General features: G+C 48.0%; 1 long non-coding RNA gene across 2 annotated transcripts in view; it reads left to right on the top strand.

Annotated features, from left to right (window-relative positions):
• The window catches only part of LOC142020835 (uncharacterized), a 53910-nt gene that overhangs the window by 7865 nt on the left and 30950 nt on the right, over positions 1–15095 (top strand). For both annotated transcript variants that reach the window (XR_012647516.1, XR_012647515.1), the window contains exon 2: positions 9372–9475. This is a non-coding gene — a long non-coding RNA (uncharacterized LOC142020835). The remainder of the gene's footprint in view (positions 1–9371; positions 9476–15095) is intronic.

A 15095-nucleotide genomic window follows, 5' to 3' on the forward strand; every position in this document is an offset into this window, starting at 1 on the left:
TAGCCTATGGATGGGGAAGTCCTGTGGTCCAACAACAACCAAAGAGCCTTTCCACACGCAATCGTGTCCAATCAAACCTCTCCAGTTACCTGCGTAGCAGAAATTCTCTTTTTCAGTCCAAAATCCACAGTTAGCAGAACATTTCTAGATGAGATGCGTTAATCCTAAAGCATCTGTTGGGTCCCTAGGCTGCCAACATCTACATATGGGATGGAATGAAATACACTCCCATGAAATCTTAATTAAAACCTTTTCCATGCTCCAATTCAAACCCTTAAAGCAAATACTCTATCCTCCACCTCTCTTTTCTTATAATAGGTAGGTGGTTAGCTACTATAATTTGTAAAAAGTTTAGTACCCTTAAGTCCAAGGAAGTGTGTGGAATGACACAAAACTATATTGTTCCAATAAACAGATACAATGCACTCTCTTGGATGGATAAGGATGGTAGAGTGTTTTGAACTATAACACGGTAATCACGCACAAATAACCAACATCTGGACAGATGTTTCTGTCAGAAGAGATTTTTCTGACAACATGTCTGTTAACAGAGTGTGGCCCTACACTAAAGTGGATCAAAAGAGCAATTCACTCTGCCTGGTGGCTCTCTCGACAACACAGCCAACTGGAAGCACAGTAGTAGGCATCCTTCAGTCTGCACAGACTCTGGATCGCGCCCTTTGAAGTTTCAATTGAGCAGACAGGGCTAGCCGGTGTCCCAGAAGCCCTGTCTGTCCACAAAAGGCCCCACCCAGAGCATCCACAGAGTTTTTTTGTCAAATGAATCTGTCCACAAAGACACTCTTCCTCATCTGGGACAGACAGAAAGTTGCTGGCAGAAGTGCTGAGTTTCGTAGGCACACTGTAGACAGAATGCATTTTGTGTGGTGGTTCCGCCAGTTCTGTCGGCAAAACTCGCTAGTGTAGCCAGAGCCTTAGGCAGAATGATGACCCTCTCATCCTCAGTCCGATTCTGACTTAAGACTTGGCTTTTCAATGGATCCAGCCTTGGTGATGTCCCACTAATCACTGGGAAATCTGTGCCAACGCTCCTCATCTAAGGACCACTGATCAGCCAGGGCCGAGCGTCTTTGACGCGGGGTGATTGCCACTGACGAGAAGAGGAGGAAATCAATCGATCCGTCGGAAAGGACGAGGATGGAAGGGGCCTTATACTGCAGATTCCCACACAGGTAGGCTTGTCGGCACTCCACGTGCCGTCTGCTCCCCTGGCTTGTCAAGGAGCGGATGCTGAGCCACACAGAAGTGGCGAGTCCAAGGTCAAATTCTGCCGGGGTCCACCGGATTAGGGGGCAGAGTAAAGGTTATTCCCTCCGAGTCAGAGAGTCCTGGACATGAGTGGCGTGGGCTGCATCGCTCACTGAGGACCCCTTGTCTTTGGGTCCCAGCCGGAATGCCAATGCTATGCTGATGGTTTCTCCGTCTGCCAAACGGGAGTAGCAAACCCTCTCCCCGGGACCGGCTGGTTAGTTACCCGTGCGGAGCCGGGATCATTTACAGCACTGTGAGCATGGAGGTGTAACTCGCTGTTATTTTGCTGGGATGAAGGTTGGCAGGATCCCTACATGGTCCCTCGGGCGCGATTCCATTACTCCCCCCACCCCACTTTGAACAATTTCGCTCAGCCCTGCAGGTGGAAATACTTTTTCGGCAGCAGAACTAGCAGCTACCCGAGGCTGAGCCTACAAGGCTCAGCCCGGCGGGATGGCCGCTGAGTTTCGCGACTGGTCCACCTCCCCAGAGGCCCCAGGATCGGGCCCCTTACCTGGCCCTAATCTCTGCGGCAGCGGCCCCACTCGAATCCGTGCCTAGAGTCCCCTTGATTTCAAGCGGGCCGGGCGATCGGGGCGCAGGTCCGCGCACGGAACTGGCTGACAGGGCGATACACAGGACTCGATACTGTTGGGATTGGAGACGATAGCGACGCACCCACCTCGAGTGAGGGTCGCTGGTGTCGATTGTACAGCCCTTTGCCTTCGAGGGGGTGATTGTTCCGCCTCCTGGCGCCCGCGGTCAGCTTCGGCGTTAAACGAGAGGCAGCAACCGAGGAAAAGCAGGAGAACTCCGGGCGCCGTTCTACGGTGTGACTCCTGCAGAACGTCCTTGGACACCAGCGCCCTGCGCCGGGACCCTCCGTTTTCTCTGCTGTCCTCCGTCCCTAAGCCTCAGCGATGGTTCCACGGACATCCACCCCAGCGACGAGGCTCCCACCGCCTCTTCCTTACCTATGGCTTCGGCTTGATTCCCGCCTGCACCATTGCTCATAGCAACAGGCGGCAGCCCGCTGCTCTGACCGGCTGGGTCCCCGGGCGTTTTACCCCTCAGTTTTAGCAGTTAATTACAATTGAGGGTAACTGTTCTGTGCAAACACAGTGTGTGATAGGCACCTGGCCCCGGGCTGTAGGGAACTAGAGAAGCAATGCTGGTGAGACATCGAGCAAGTCTGCACAATCATATTGTTCGTTTCCCACACAAATATTATATATTATATTATACTATAATTTGTATAGTGTTTATAGTATAATATAATATAATATAATATGTATAAGGTTTAATATAATATAATATAATAAACCCTATACAAATAATATAACATAATATAATACACCCTATACAAATATATTATATTATATTATATTATAATTTGTATAGGGTTTATTATAATATAAATTAATATCATAATAAACCCTATACAAATTATAATATAATATAATATATTTGTATAGGGTGTGTTATATTATATTATATTTATAGGAAATGAACAATATGATTGTCCAGACTTGATCGATTTCTAACCAGCATTACCTCTGTAGTTCCATACAGACCGGGGCCATGTGCCTATAATATAATATAATATAATATAATATAATATAATATAATATAATATACATGTTTTCTGCTCTGAAGACTCTCTTTGAGGCTAACTATCCAGGCGTTGTTTTTAAGGAACTCAAACGAGCACTCGAAGAAGTGCCGCTCCAGGGCAATACGTTCCCAGTCGGGTTCGCGGGGGTTTAGCTGAAAGGGAACCGTGACATCCAGAGAAGCGTGTATCAGAGTTTCTGCAAGACGCTGCCATTTGTTTCTGGAGCGACTAGCGCCCTGGAAGAGAGGAGCTGTTTTCTCCATGAGTCAATCTAATGATAGGGTTTGATAGATTCAGCTCTGCCATTCCAGGCTTCTATTTCGCGTGTGTGTGTCTCTGTGCGCGCCAGGCAAGCGCTGGAAAAATGTATTGGGAATGCAAAATACCGCCCCTGACATGCTATTGCTTTTTCCTTAGTCAGGCGTGATTTTTTAATCTCTCTCCAGGGTGGCGGGCCAGGACACTCGGCTCCCGATCGCTCCGCTGCTCAGCCTCTGCATTTCCAGTCCTTCAGATGCGCCTCGAAATACCGTTCTCTCAAACGATCATTTCGCAGCCGAGCCAATTAAAATCGGCGAATCCCAAGACAGCGCGAGCCAGAAGTGTAGCCTTAGTGTTCTGGCTCAGACAAAGAGCGCTGCAAACATCGCCTGAAATAATGGGATGCCGACTTCTACCTGCAAAGAATAAGACCATTGCAAGAACTGGGCATGAGCCGCACTTTGCACTGAGGTTTATTTGCTGACAGTCGGGGTTCTCTACCGTTAAAAAAACCCACCCTGAATATTTGCCCCTTGGCTTTGATATTATTTCAGTGCTTTAAACACACAAGGCATCGGGGACTAGCAGCAAACGCAGCTCCTGGCTGAGATTGTTGTCCTAAACTCGAGCCACTGCTGGCAGTTGTTTAAAATTGGTTTAGCACAGGGCGAGAGCGAGGAAGGCTGATGAGTTTAGTTCTGGTTTCCCGCAGGCGTTTGCAGCCTTTGGTGGTTACAGATACCTCATTACCCGGGAGCCCGGAGATTAGTTCAACTCGCTTCGCTGCTTTTAAAATCACGCCGAGAACTGCGTGAACGCAGGGCTCTTTTCTCCGCCGCTTCCCCGGCTGTTCCCTTCTTCTTTTCTAGCCCCCTCCTCTTCAGCTTGTATTTCCAGCCATCCTGGAGGGCGAGGTCCTTTTATTCCCCCAACCCCACCTTCCCAGCCGCCTTAATAATTCGGCACCTTCTACCACCAGGCGCGGAGGGAAGGAAGAAAGTGATTGCAGCGAGGCCTGGATTCGTGGTTTCTGCGGAACAGAGCTGCTCCCCGAGCCATCATTAGATGGACAGATCGTGGGGGCAAAAGCCTGATCTGCCCGGCTGCATGGGGGGGTTGCTCTTTGCTCCTGCGCTTCGGGATCTTGTTCCGTTCCGTTCCCCCGGGGTGAGGACCAGAGCGCTCCATTGAAAACGGGAGGAGACACGTGCTACTGTCTTCCCCCATGGGGGCTTTGAATCCAGGGCGCAGGATTCATAGCGGCAATGATTCTGAGTGGGAAATATTTGCCCCACAGTGGGGCCAGGAATCCTAGGAGGGCAAAGTGCAGCAGCCTCTTCTGGTGGGATCACTGCAAACCCAACGGAGAAGGACAAGCACTTAAAATCGCCCCCCTGGTTGTCTCAGGAGCTCTGCCATCGGGGGGGGGGGGTCGTATCCTAGTCACCAGGGCATCAACTTCTCCTGATTGATGCGGAGGCGGAATAAAGCGGGTTGAGTCAAACAAACGTCCTTGCGTCGCGAAATCAGCCCAGGGGTAGGAGGCAGGAGAGTGGAGCCCGGGGAAACAGCTTCAGCCCGCAAAGCTGCCAGAGACGCCGGGGGCCTGATTTACACCGATTTCACTTAACTCAAAGGAGCCGTGTCTCGGGAGCGGTCTCGGGAGGCTCAGGGAACACCACCCTCTCCAGCCATGGATCCAGGCGGGTGGAGAACGCGTCCACCTCCTCAGGAACAAAGCACGTGTCTGTAGCTAGACTAGACAAATAGCGGCGCAGGTACCGTTCTAGGAGAGAGGGAGCGAAGTGGCGGAAAAGCCCCAAAACAAATCCACGCAGAAACCGCCGGTTCCTTCCCTGTTTTCCTGCCCAAAGTTGTTCATAAAAAAACAAAGCAAAGGGACTCTCACCGAGCGGCTGCGTTCTGCACCGGCTGTTAAACCCACAGCTACGGGCTGCGGTTAAGGGACAAGAATGGAGGGCGAGAACAAGGATTCATCAAAAAAACAAAACGTCCCTGTGTTTTATTGTGTAAGAATAGCTTGGGTGTGTGTGCGTAATGTGTGTAGATTAGCTAGATAGATAGACGGATTGCTGTTGCACCTTAAAGACCAACAGATATATTTGGGCATAAACTTTTTCGGGCAACAAAATCCTTTCTTCAGATTACACACACACAAAGTATAGATAAGTATCCTCAGATTACACACACACAAAGTATAGAAAAATAACGTATACACACACACACACACACACACACACACGCAAAGTATAGAAAAGTATACCAAAATAGATTTCCTGGGGTGGGCGATCACAGTTGTGGGGTATAAATGTGTGTGTCTGTGTGTGTGTCTGTGTGTGTTTAAGTAAATAGAGACTTCGAATGTCCCTGTAGTTTTAAAAATACTTATACATCGAGGAGTAAGAATTGTTGCAGGAGCCTTACGCGCAGATTGCTTCACCCACCAGGCAGGTTAATACGGTCGCTGAAAGCCAGGAGATGGCCTCTCCAGTCACTTCACTGGCTCAGTAGGTGGCCGTGTATATTTTTGTTGAGGAGTGTTTATGTTAATGAAAAGGGATGAGATTACAAACAGACCACTGAGCGTCCTAAGTTTTGCTGCTGGACGGCTTGGTAAACTGACTGCCGCAGTAATCACGGGCAGGGGGCGAACAGGGCGGCTGGCCTTTGCGCAGAAACGTATTTGCTCTATGTGTGTGGGGGGGTGGGGGGGAAGACTGGCTGTGCCTGGCTAGAGCTGCTTTTGTTGCGCCCCAAGCCGTCTGCCAGGGTCTCCCGCAGTGCTTAAGAAAGAGGCAGGCGCTACAAACAGACTCGCTCCGGCAGCGAAGCCCTGGAATAGCCCGGACTGGGCGAACGAACGAAGGTGCGCACGAAGGATGGATAGCAAACGGCACAGGACCAAAGGGCCCGATTCTGCTTGGTCCCGTGGAGCGGCCAGGGCAGGATCGGGCATTCCAAGGCCGCTCGGAGCTCCCCCTAGGTTCCTGGCTTTCCATGCCCCGGCTGGAACGAGCACACCTGGGCTATTCGTAACACCTGGGCACCCTGGGCTTGACCCATCCCAGCTCACGGTTCTCCGTCGCGGTACTGAGTCTGCCCCCCGCCCCCTCGAAATAACAGCGGCTGCCTGCGGGCTCGATTCTGAGGCCCTGTGCCAGACAAAGCCCCCAACCAGAGGGGGTTAATTCAGTGCCCACAATTATGCCAGCCTTCTCCATATAGCTGCGCGCCCCCTGCACTCGTTTCCTGCTTTCCTCTTTCTCCCTACGATGCCGTTCTTCCAGCAGGGCTGGGTCAAAACCATTGTATACTGTTGTGTTTCCCCGTGGACTCAACTACAAAGCAAAAAACCACGACGTGTAAACAAGCCCCTTTTGAAGGCGGTTTTCACACAAGTTAAGGCATGAGCGTGAAACGTTAACAGGCCAGAATGAAACAGAACCGAAGGGGAAAAAAAACCAAAGGCTGCTCAACAACCAGCTCCCCATGACAGAGAAAAATAAAGATGGAGTGGCCGAATTACATCTGCACGCAGAAGTCCTTCCTTGTTTCGGAGGGCAGGGAAGCAAACAATCCCTCCTGGAGATAGTGAATTTGTTAAAAGCCCCAGGAGTTCCTCCCCAGAAATATACAAGACTTGGATTTTTAGGCGTTAGCTTGGATGTCTTAAGGTTTTGCCCGGAACCGTTTTTTTCTAACTTCATTTGGTGAAAAGCGTTTCTAACTTCACTTCGCTCTGCTCTGATGTTCCTCCAGCCCCGCCTGGCAGGTGTGTGGAGCCGAGGTTTTGGTCCCTGAGCAATACCTCAGACAAGCAGGCTAAGGCATTCAGGTTTTTATTTTAATAACAGAGAAGCCAAGCGAGCCTGTTCTGAAAGATGCAGAAATCCGCCGAAACGACACAGTGCAGAGCCAGGGGCCTATTTTTTCTAACACCTGCTCTGACTTACAGGCGCTTGTGTAGAGGTGGGGTGTAAGCCTCCCTTTTAGGGTAGCTCTTTAAAGCAGAAATGATGGTGGCTAGTGAAATCGACAATTTCGTCAGTTACACCCGAACCCTATGGAGGGACCGAGTTAAACCCCAAACGCTGTTCCATCGCCTTCCCGAAAGGGTACAGAAGTGAGAGCCAATTCTCCTTTGGACTCCTGCATTAGGGTTTCTACCCTCTTCCGGTTTTCGTGAAGGGGTTTGTCCGTTTCCACCTGTGGTTAGCCGCGCGCAGAGCCCCGTTCCTCGGGGAGATTTCCTGCTCACACGGCGCACGCACCCGGCTGGGATCTAATGGGAGAATTTCCTCCCACCCTTGCACCTTTTCTAGCTCCGGTATCCGACCAGCCTTGCTTCTAGTGGGAGCTTTCAGCAGCCCTAACGGTGCCTGAGACCAGCTCTGCAACGCGAGGCAAAAGCAGATGAAAGAGATGTCACATTAATGTCAGCCAACAACTCTAGCCCACACAGCCTTGATTGCTCTTATTAATCTCGCCGATTTGTCTGTCAGCACTTGGCTAATCCGTAAATAGCCTTCAACAGGTGCTTTCTGCTCCCGTCACATCCTGAGAGCTCCCCCCTTCCCCGAGCCGCTCGCCGGGAGGGTGACAGTGACTTTCGCCCTTTGCGCTGCGATTATTTTTAAAGAAATCCCCCAAGCTATTGTTTAGTCTGTGCGGGATGCTTCGGTTCTCCTGAAAGGAAGTCATGGCTCCGGCAGGAAACGTTTGAGAAACAAAGGGGGTTCACCTGGCTGCAATTTACACGCTGCTTTCTCGGAGGGGGCACTACAGAACTCTCTCACCGCCTCCCCTGTGCCAGGATTTCTCTGTTTTGCATAGGGGGAGCGGTGCCTAATTATTGCCTACCTGCGCCATAGCCGGGAGCAAACGAGGTTGTGAAGATAACCTGGCCAGTGCTTGAACACACTTAACCGATAACTTCTAGCTAGTCAGTTTCCGAAGACTCGAATCCAGGCACCTCTTAAGGTGCTGATAGTCAAATTCCAAACACCCGTGGCTCAGGCCCCAGGCTTGTTATTATGTGGATTTTGTGGGCTGACTTGGTGATGACAACGTGCTTGGAACATACTCAGAACGGAAACAACCTTCTGCCCCGAAGACCTCGCAGTCTCACAGTGTGATCATTTCAGTCTTTGCCCAGGAAAGCTTACACTCCAAAATATCTGTTAGTCTATAAGGTGCCACGGGACTTTTTGTTGTTTTTGCAAATACAGACTAACTGGAGACCCCTCGGATAAAGTATCTGAGGGGTAGCCATGTTAGTCTGGATCTGTAACAGCAACGAAGGGTCCTGCGGTACCTTATAGACTAACAGAAAAGTTTTGAGCATGAGCTTTCATGAGCACAGACTCACTTCATCATTGCAGCATCTGATGAAGTGAGCCTGTGCTCACCAAAGCTCATGCTCAAAACTTTTCTGTTAGTCTATAAGGTGCCACAGGGCCCTTCGTTGCCCTCTGATAAAAGAGATCAAGACCCTGACTGAAGTTTTAGCCCAAGAGAACCCGTTGTCCCAGAAGCAATTTTATCCTACAATTAAATCAAGGTCAAATATTTTCTTTGCTACTCTGTCAGAAATTCCGCCTTCTCATTGTAGCGTATATTGAGCCATAAAATAGCGGCTGTAGTGAAACTCAGATTAAAATTATCCTGCTGACACACACACACACACACACACACACATATCCTGTAGTACTGGAGGGGACCTAGAGAGGTCATTAAGGTCATCTCAGCAGGACCAAGCACCATCTCTGACTAATTGATCGATAGATTGATTTCTTTACCTACCTATTTGCCGCAGACCCCTAAATGCAGTCTTAACCAGCCCTGTGATTTAACGCAGCAATCCGTAACATAGGTTATTACAAAACAAAAGCAGTGGAAACGTTGCACTTTAAAGACTAAAAAAAAATATTTATTTGGTGCTGAGCTTTCGTGGGACAGACCCACTTCTTCAGATCGATTTCACTTCCAATACAGACTGACATTTATAAGTACAGAGGCCCGAAATAATTGCAATAAAAGCTGACAAATCAAGTACATAGGACTGAATGAGGGGGACAGGAGTGTTAAGTGTCCTGCCTGAGATAATTACGAATAAATCATTTTCTTTAAGTGGTACATTTCCGCTGCTTTGTTTTGTTGGAGTACAGACAAACAGGGCTACCTCTCTGTTCCTATTCAACAGGTTGTCACAGCCAAGCAGCCCCATTCCGCTGAACGCAAAGAGCTTTCCTCGTTCTGTGAAATGATAGCCAAGGGGCCACTGTGAGCGCACAAAGCGATTCACAGGTACCTTTCAAGCATTTTCTGCACGGCAGCTTGCTTGGAAAGTGTGTTCTTTTAGGAGGGTTAATCTGACGCTGGGGGGTAGCCGCTCATTGAGGTGCTCTGTTTCTCCTACCCAGCCTGCAGCTGCTATGCAACCAGAGTTTTAAAGCTACTTTCTAACAGTACACACCTCAGGGAGCTAGAAGAGACCTTGGGAGGTCACCTGAGCCCAGTCCCCTGCTCTCTTAGCATGCCCAAGCACCACCCAGCTCCCCCTCATTTTTTTTTCTTTTTGCTATAAGCCCCTGAGTGTCCCCCTTAAGGATTATACTCACAGCCCTGGGGTTTAAGCAGGCCAATGTGCAAACCACTGAGCTACTTCTCCCCATGTAATGACAGACTGTTTGCAGGAACCTTCCTTAGGGTTTCTGGCTCTGCCCTGATCTCCAAAAAGGTCCAAAATCCGATTCCTAACTGGAAGTTCACATCTTCACCTGAGCTCACTCTGGGTTAGCTGGACAGATTCTCTTCCAGCCATTCTTTCATAAAAGAAGGGGGAATTAATCAACCTCCTCTGGGCTCGACCTGCAGTCTGAGGACAGGCTAAGATCCATAGCATGTCAGGAAACAGCTCGCAGCCCTGCGTGATGAAAATATTTGGACGAAAGACAGGTAGGAAGGATTGTCCAAATGTTTACCGAAGGCTGTGGCTTGGTTCAGGATTTATAACTATGTGTATAATCTCTGCCCTTGCATCGCTTCCCTGGCAGGTGCATCTAGTTTCGAAGTGACACATGCAATATAGGTGTCGTGGGAAAGTAGGAGAGAGGAGAAAGGTTACTCCCTATTCTAGGCATCCTTAGCTAGCACTGATACACTATAGCCCTGAGTTTGCTTATGGCCAGTCTCCCATTCATTCCAATGGCTCCTGGATGAGGGCCAAAGTCAATTTCAATGGTTCAAGAGCACTGCTCATCATTAAAACAATTGCTGGCCTTTCTAAACCTAAGAAATGAGTGTGCTTGGTCATAACCAAAGAGAAAAGATTTAAAAAAGTGGACATGCCCTTAGTTTTGAGAAAAGAAGCCTGGGCAGGTGGGGGCCTGATAACAAATATGTTAAGGGCTGTTGTCAAAAGGTCCCCGATCAGTTGTTCTCCATGATCCGTGAAGGTCAGAGAAGAAGAAACCAGGATAATCTGCAGCCAGGAAGATTCAGTTTAGATATCTGGAAAAAATTCCTGCCCAGCAGGAAAGGTATGTGCTGGAATAAGGCTTCCAAGAGAGATTGTGGAATCCTCCTCATTGACAGTTGTTGAGAACAGGTTGGATAGACGCAGGGTCAGGGATGGTCAAAGTCAGGGGTCAGCAGTGTTTCCAGGGCAGAGTGCCAAAATTTGACCTTTTGACCGCTAAGTACTGTCCAAGTGCCAGCGATACTTTTTAAAGTCACTAATAGTCCTACTTACAACAGCTTCATTACTAAATCAGTGAGGACACAGAACATTACCACTTAGATGGTGGTTGGTAGCATTAGTTGGTCTTGTGTTAAGCCACGGGAGGCCTGGCTTTGATCAAGCTCCTGGCTGCATGGTGGAGGAGGGGCAGGGCTCAGCTCCTACCTCATGTGCCAATGAAAATTTGCTTGCATGCCACTCTCGGCACCCGTGCCGGGGATCGCTGATCTGTGGTCTAGGTGCAGGTCTGCACTAGATGACTTTTGAGGAACCTTCCAAACTTATATTTCTACAAATTCAACTCAATTGCTCTGGATCACTTAGGCCTCTCAAAATATTTATTGCAACAATAACTGCGAGATAGTAATATGATTCTATCTGAATAATAGACTTTGACCTTCCACATTACATGCTTGGATTCTTAATGGAGCAGTCAGACAATAGGTTGCAGGGAAAAATCAAGGCAAAGAAAGAATAAGCCTAGATCCTCAAAGGCCTGGAGGCTCATAACTTGTCACTGAGAACAATACATTCTAGCTGCTTAAATACCTTTGAGGAGCCAGGCCCAGGTGATGTGACCAATGGCATGCAGCAGGTCATTGGATAGAGATGGGAATAGAAATTAGGTCTCTTGACTCCCAGGCTGTGTCTACACTATGAGATAATTTTGAATTTAAGGCACTTAGCTTGATAGTAAAACCTTCTGTAAATACCATTAGCTTGATTTAGGAGGCACTAATATCGATATAAAATCTATATAATATCCTCAGAACCAGGTAGGTATAGCATCAAGTTCAAATTTAAAAGTTCAAATGAAGTCCAGTGTGGAAGCACCATGTCTCAAAATCAAATTTATTAACCTCCAGAGGGTGACTGGCGCTGCTGCACCTGGCTCCCATTCCCTGTTACTTGTGGGAGCTGGGAAACTGACCTGCGCAGCAGCCCTGGTCAGTTTCCCAGCTCCCCCAAGCTGACAGAGACAGGATGGAAGATGGGTGCGGCCAGTGGCAGGGGTGCAGGAGGGTCCATGCGGGAAGGTGCAGAATGCAGGGCTGAGGGAACTGTGGGATAGGTTCCCACAATGCATTCCTGCAACAGTCGATGCTTGGCCATTGAGTGTGGCAGCAATAAGTTGAATTTTTGGGGAGCCTGTGGGAAGGTGAGGACACTCAAACTCGAATTTATGAAACCCAGTATTATAAAATCAATTTTAATACATTCTAATTTATCTCATAGTGTAGATGTAGCCCCAGTTCAGCATTCTCTTCTCTAAGCCTTGCAGCCAGGAGAGCAATTATTTAGTTAGCATAAATGTGTGCAAGTTTACTCAGAGAATCATTATGATTACTAGAACTGCCAACCTATGAACTCCAGTACTCTCCCTAACAGCAGCCAAAACCCAGATCTTCATAGGGACATGCAGGAAGTCTACCAACGAGCATTTAGATTACCTGCGTAACGAAAATCGCTAGCATGCCAAATGAGAAAACTTTGTATAAAATTGAGTCACTCCAGTCTGACTGTCTCCCCTGCCTCTTCCCCCTGGTTCTGGTTTTCAAGGCTTTACACAGTGCTAGAAAAACTAACATGAATTTAGCATGCAGTGGGCTAGAGAGAATTGCAGAGGACGTGCTTTTTTTAGTACCCAACAGCAATCCTATCTGCTCCTGAAAAGCCTTTAATTCATTGCAGCCTTGTACTACCATAATTTGCTGACTGTTCAGATGGGCTAATACAATGTCTCCATTGTTATGTCTGAGGGAGATCCCATAATTGCACGCTGTTGATTAAACTGTATGTTTTCTGTTTGTTATCTGATTTATTTAAATGATCATTCTAAGATGGGTTTTAGCGGTGGGGTGAGATTTGCCCGCACTGTGTTGAAGAAAAATGGCTGAATTTCAGAGGTCACTTTCCAAATTTTTATTTGCTATGGAAACTGCATTTTTTCCCTCCAGAGCAGAGATTAAAGAGTGAAACATAGGAGAAGGTATTCAGAACCCTGTCAATTCAGTTTTTATGCCCAGTGAAGTTTTTCTGTATACTCAAGTAATTAAATCCTGGTTTAAATCCAAGTCTCAATGCAAACTTAAGTAAGGAGTCCTGCCTCTATAATAATTCAAATTAACCGGGACTGGTCTTTCCTTGAAACGGTTAATTAGCAATCACCTTCCTAAACAATGTTCTTCAAGAGTTTCCTAGATTATGATGTTGGCCCATAGATTGACTGCAAGACATATAGCTTGGACCATGTTATTCTGTCCCAGAGTAACCGTCTGACCTGTTTGCGTAAATGGACACAAAAGGTAACCTCTATCCTAGTCCTCATTGGAATCAAGCGCCCCTCAAGTAGCTGGCCCAAGTTAGGGAACTAATGATGCAATCAGCAGACCAAATTTGATGATGAATTCTGGCCAGGTGACACCTGAGGCAGGTTGCACATAGGATAAGAAGAATGAAGCGGTGGGAAATTTGCTCTGGATCTCAGTGGGAGCAAGTGCAGGGTTTTCTGTGGTGAATGGCCAGGTTAACTGTGGCTCTGTCTATATTGCAAGTGGGGCTGTTTCTGTAAACACCCAAGACACTCACCTGTCTTCAGTATGGCCAGTGTAAACCTCAGCTTTCTTCACAATCAAGTTTGTGCTTCTAATATAAGTCTACATGCCATGGTGAGGTAGAAATAAGCTGCCTTGCATCAACCTAGCTGCAAAAGTGTCACTGCAGGTGAACCTCTCTCATCCGGCACCCTCAGGAATTTGCCAGACGACGGGAGGTCAATATTTTGTAGCACACTACTAACACTTCCACTGCTTACTGGGCTCTGAGAAGACGGGTAAATTACAGCTAAATATCAGCACAGAACACTGAGAGCCAGGACCGGTCACTGTAAATAAACTTTATGGAACCATGAGAAACTTGGCCACACCCATGATAAGTGGTCACCCAGCTAACTAAAATCATGATGGATTACAGAGTTTGCCACAGGAGAGAGTTCTGGATTAGAGAGGTTCAACCTGTACTTTTTTGGATTTCTATGGACATAAGTGCCTATCTCCAGTGATTTAGTAACATTAGCTCCCTGAACAATATGGAGTCATGGTCAATGTCATTTGGGCAATATAGTGTCCATGCAGACACTGTGCTGCTTATGCCAACTGTTACCAGCTTTCCAGAGCCATCTCATAATGCCCCAGACTGGTAATACAATCAGTACAAGCCTGTTCCTGATATAGCTGTGCACTGCTGGCACAAGTAGCCAGGGACATGCACACAAGTAAGCTGTTAACTGTGGCTGTTTGCGAACATAAGTTCAGCTGATGTAATTCTGTAGAGTAGATGTGGCCACCACACAGTGCACAGTCAACCTGTGGAACTCCTTGCTGAAGGATGTTGTGAAGGCCCGGACTTTAACAAGGTTCAGAAAAGAGCTAGACACATTCATGGAGGATAAGTCAGGGAATGAGGATGAAACTGGGAATGAGCGACAGAGGATGGCTCCTCCGGGGCACCTGGCATTGGCCACTCATGGAAGGGACCTTTGGTCTGACCCAATATGGACATTCTTGTATTCATATATGTACAACATTCCTTAACCTTAGACCTCTATTACAGTCCAGAGATCTGTACACCAGAGGGGACATGGCAGGTGGTGAGAGAACCAAAGAACCTTCTTACAAGGATCACCTTGTCCTTCACTGATGGGTGACGAATTATGTAGGCTGTACTACCAGGCTATGGCCAGAAGAGTAAGTGCAGCCTAAGGATATCAATCAAAGTAAGACTCTCTGGGTGGGTCATGTAGAAGGACTGGGCTGGGTGAGGAATGGGCAAGCCAGGATGATGGGAAGACCCCTCACTCCCGCATCCATTGGCCCACCTGAATTCCACATGGAGTAAAGGGCCCCAGCCAATGCTCCATCTAATCCTTTCCACACACGTGCAGAATAATTGTTCTGTGCACTGAGGCATGTGCACAAGCACCACCAATCGAAACAAAAACCTAGCGTGGATGCTGTGCTAGTCAGCCAGGCAGCACTTGAATCTCTGAGTGGCTGCACAAGCACCAAGCTTACAGTGAACTCTATTCTCAGCTATACTATCTTTTCTGCTCCCCAGTCATCTGGTATGAGAACTCGAGCCGTGCGTACTGTAAGCCATTACAGCAACGGGATACAACGTTAGATT

The sequence above is a fragment of the Carettochelys insculpta genome, chromosome 14, assembly GCF_033958435.1.
Source record: "Carettochelys insculpta isolate YL-2023 chromosome 14, ASM3395843v1, whole genome shotgun sequence".
NCBI lineage: Eukaryota > Metazoa > Chordata > Testudines > Carettochelyidae > Carettochelys > Carettochelys insculpta.